Source organism: Balaenoptera borealis (assembly GCF_965194805.1).
Source record: "Balaenoptera borealis genome assembly, chromosome: 8".
Classification (NCBI taxonomy): Eukaryota; Metazoa; Chordata; class Mammalia; order Artiodactyla; family Balaenopteridae; genus Balaenoptera; species Balaenoptera borealis.
Genome location: NC_138865.1, coordinates 86,670,784 through 86,675,777, shown reverse-complemented (window position 1 = coordinate 86,675,777; position 4,994 = coordinate 86,670,784).

Below are 4,994 nucleotides of genomic sequence, written 5' to 3'. Positions count from 1 at the left end.
TGCTTTTACAAGAATTCTAAATATTTTGTTGGACAAATAACTGATTTCTTTCAAATAAATGTTATTGCTGCTCTTTCAAAAAGCCTTTTTAAAAAACAAAATGAGACTTTTTATATTGGAAATTTTGAAATATATGCAAGAATGGACAGAATAGTATAATGAACACATACACTCATTAACAAGCTACAACACTTATCAACTCATGGTCAGTCTGGTTTCATCTATACCCCTGCCTGCTACCCTCCTGCCCAGATATTGTATCTTTTCATATAAATATTTTAGACGTCTCTAAAAATGAGAATTATTTTAAACCATAACCACAATGCTATTCTCACATGTAAAAAAGTTCATACAACTTTCTTAATATAATCAAATATCCAGAGTGCACATTTCCTCAATCGTCGCATTTTTTTCCCAGTTTGCTCTAATCAGGATTCAAAGTATAAAGATCTATACTTTGTAATTGGTGGCAATGTTTCTTAAGTCTTTTTTAATATGTAGGATTTTTCTTATTATTTTTCTCTTGTGATTTTTAAAAAGAAATGGTGCCATTTACCTATAGAGTTTGTAATCAAATAGTTTTTTTTTTTTTGATTTATTTATTTTTGGCTGGGTTGGGTCTTCGTTGCTGCGTGCGGGCTTTCTCTAGTTGCCATGAGCAGGGGCTACTCTTTGTTGTGGTGCGTGGGCTTCTCACTGTGGTGGCTTCTCTTTGTTGCGGAGCGCAGGCTCTAGGTGCGCATGCTTCAGTAGTTGTGGCACGCAGGCTCAGTAGTTGTGGCTCTCGGGCTCTAGAGCGCAGGCTCAGTAGTTGTGGCGCACGGGCTTAGTTGCTCCACGGCATGTGGGATTTTCCCGGACCAGGGCTCGGACCCGTGTCCCCTGCATTGGCAGGCGGATTCTTAACCACTGCATCACCAGGGAAGTCCTGTAATCAAATAGTCTTTTTGAAGTTGGCTAACTTTTGATTACAAGGTGTGCCCACTACAGAGTGTCACAATGTCTCATCTGCCCTACCTGTGTCACAAGGGTTCTCCTCCAGTTCAATAGTGTGATCACAAGGTGCTTTTTTGGAGGAGAATCTAAGGTTTTACTGCTGGGTAAAAGGAAGTCTCTATTTTGATGCGTTAAGGAATTAAAGCTTCGTGGTCCTAACCTCTGGCTGCAAAAGAAGCCATAAACAATATGTAGATGAACAGTTGTGTTCTTGTGTTTCAAAAAATTTTATGGACCTTGATTAATTCTTATTATTAGTCTCATTTTGACTTTTCTCAATCATTTAAAATGTAAAAATCATTCTTAGCTCACAGACTTTAGAAAAACAGGCATTGTACTGGATTTAGGCCACAGGAAGGATTTGGCCTACTGGCCATAATTTGCTGACCCTTACCCTAGATCATAACTTCTATACAGATTTTCCCAAATTCGAAATCTGGCTTTTGGGGGGATAGAACTTGGTAGTAAGTTACAAATACATGGGATGTCTCCACTTTAGCTTAAGACAAGAAATAAAGATGATTCTTACATCTCATTTTAACTGTTGGGTGGAGAATGTGTCTAGAACTGAAGACTAAATCCTCACTTTATTTCAAACATGATTATTACAGATGAGATGAAGTCTTGCGAGAATTATGAAGCCAGGAACGAAAAGCAACTGATCATGGTCCACATTCTGCAGTTTGATACTTGATGTTGATAAATGAATAGAAATCTCCAGCTTCTCTAAATAACTTACCTATGTGAAAAAGACACCTAATATTCTGTTTAAATGAGCTTGATGTTTAGCAAAGTAGCATAGCAGATGCCCAGTAATGAGTGAATGTCTTTCCTTTTAGAAAAGTGATTCTCAACCTTGGCTGCATTTTAGAGTCACCTGGAAAACTTGTACAACTCCAAATGCCGTGGCTGCACCACCATCATTTAATCACAATCTCTGGAGATGAAAACTCTCCAGAGTTTTGGATAATTTGGATCCAATGTTGGGAGCTACTACTGTAGTATAATATTCAGAATTTCTGCTCTTTTTCCAGGTGCACTGTGTCATGTCCAATATCAAAAGACACAATTCTCAATGTTTACATGATGCTGTGTAGCCTAACTCCTAAGTAGATTCAGATTCTTTGATTATAGACCCTTGGCCTTTCTTGCCTTGAACCCGTGTGCCAGCTCCAGGTGAATGCCAGGTGGGCTTCTGGATTCTGTATCTGTAACCTTGGCAACAAAGAATTCTACATGTACAGATCAATTTAAAAAATAGCAAAAGACTTGAATAGATACTTCACAAAAGAGCATATATGAATAAGCACATGAGAAGGTTCCCAACATCTTTAGTCATCAGGGAAATGCATATTAAAGCCAAAATGAGATACAATTTCACACCCACTGACAATACCAAAAGACTAACAATGCTAAATATTGGCAAGGATAGAACAACTGGAACTCTCATACAATGGTGATGAGAGCATAAAATGGCACAACTACTTAGATAAACTCTTAGAGTTTCTTACAAAGTTAAACCCTCACTTATCCCATGACCCAGCAATTCCACTCCTAGGAAATCAAAATAAATGTCCACTAGAAATGTTCAAGAATGTTCATAGTAGCTTTATTCATAATAGTTCAAAACTGCAAACAACTCCAATTTCCATCAACAGGGAAATGGATAAACAGATTGTGCTACGTTCATACAATGGAATACTACTCAGCAATAAGAAGAAATGAAAAATTAATGCACACAAAAACACAGATGAATCTCAGAAACATGTTGAGTGAAAGAAGCATGACACAATACATACTGTGTGATTCCATTTATATGAGGTTCAAAGAGAGGCAAAACTAATCTATGGTAATAGAAACCAGAGCAGTTGTTTTCTGGGGGATGAGGAGGTGCACAAGGATTGACTGGAAAGGGGCAGGGGAATGAGGGAAATTTTTGAAGTGACGGAAATATTCTAAAGCTTCATTGGACTGGTGGTTACCATGTGAATACAACGGTCAAAACGCATAGAACTGGGGCTTCCCTGGTGGCGCAGTGGTTAAGAATCCACCTGCCAATGCAGGGGGACATCAGTTCGAGCCCTGGGCCGGGAAGATCCCACATTCCATGGAGCAACTGAGCCCGTGAGCCACAACTACTGAGCCTGCGCTCTGGAGCCCGTGCTCCACAGCAAGAGAAGCCACCACAATGAGAAGCCCGTGCACTGCAAGGAAGAGTAGCCCCTGCTCGTCGCAACTAAAAGAAAAGCCTGCAACGAGAACCCAACACAACCAAAAATAAATAAATAAATAAATAAATAAATAAATAAATAAACCTCATAGAACTGTATACTTAAGAGCAATGCACTTTATTGTATATACATTATACCTCAACTTAAAAGTCACATAAGAAGAAGGCTGGAGGCCCTAAGACCACATAGCATTGATTCTTGTCTCCAGGGGACTTCTCGACCTTGGCTGAGGTGAGGATGGGCACGGGCTCTGAACAGCACTCTGACCAAGGCTGGGGTCCCAGAGCTTCCTCCCCACAAGGGCAAGGACCCAGAGGTGGCAAAGTGAAGGAGCGATTGGAGAATATCGAGTAGTGCCATTCTGCACACTGCAGTTCTGCTGGAGCACAGTGTATGTAAAGGGAAGGCTGGGAAACAGAAATGACAAAGAGATCCTTGAATGCCAGGCTGAAGAGCTTGATCTTAACCATAGGTGATGCAGTCTGCTGGAGGTTTTGAGCAGAGAGCTTCTCAAATAAATGCCTTCTTCTTGAGGGTTTCACTGATTCACTTTTAATTCCTTCTTAATGCCTTTTTGAATTCAGAGGAATTCATGAAACTTATTAGCTGAAGTTCCTTCTTCTGGATTCTATCAAACTCATAACCTTATTCTTCTGATGATGAGCAAAAGCATGAAGGCTGCTGTTTGCTTTGGATTCAGACTTGTTTTATCCTTTTTCAACACCAGGGAGATGCTTTCATGCAAATTTTCCCGAGGAGCTTACACTCTGGCTCCATTTTCCTCATTTCCAATTCACTACTCACACTCTGCAATCTTATTTCTCATTTCACCGTTCTTAAACCACTCTCACATAGAACCCCAGTCCTATTAATTAGGACTCTGTATTAGTTCATCTAGCAACATGGAACAAATTACCCAATATTTAGTTTCATTAAAACAGTGATAATCATTTATTATCTTTCATGTTTTTTGTGGGTCAGGATAGCAGATGGGGCACCATCTCTGCCCTTTGATATCTTGAGTCACAGCTGGAAGACTTGAAGACTAGAGGCTGGAATTAGCTGAAGGCTCATTCACTCACATCTAGTGACTGATTCTGGCTGTCAGCTGAGACCTTAGCTGGGATTGTTGGCAAGAACACCTAAACATGGCCTCTCCATGTGGCTTAGGGTTCCTTGCAATATAGTTGGGGGTTACAATGGCAAACAGAAAGAGAGAGGTGGAATCTGTACCTTTTGATACCTTAGCATAGGATCTCACACAGCATCACCAGGCCATACTCCACTGGTTAGGGCAGTCACAAGCCCCACCCAGCCTCAAGGGATGGGAACACAGACCCAGTCACATTGCAAGTAGAGAACGTACAGTGGGATAAGTACACGGATACAGCCATCTTTAGGGAAAATAATCTGCTACACTCTTTCGGTTTTGTGTTACAGAAAACCCAAGACTAACTGGCTTAAACAAAGAAGAAATTTATTGAGTCACATATGTGAAAACTCCAGGGGTAGGGCTGACTCCAGATAAGGCTTGAATAAATCTTAAGCTATGTCATTTGAACCGAATTTCTTTATTCTCTTTAAGCCAGTTAGTCTTGGTGTTTCTGTAACATGAAACTGATAGAGTCTGTAGCAGATTGTTTTTTCCAGAGATGGCTGCATCAATATACTTATCCCATTGCACATTCTCTTCTTGCAATGTGATTGATATGCCTCCCACCGAAGGGTGAGGTTATACTTCTCATACATCAGGAGTTTATATTTCTC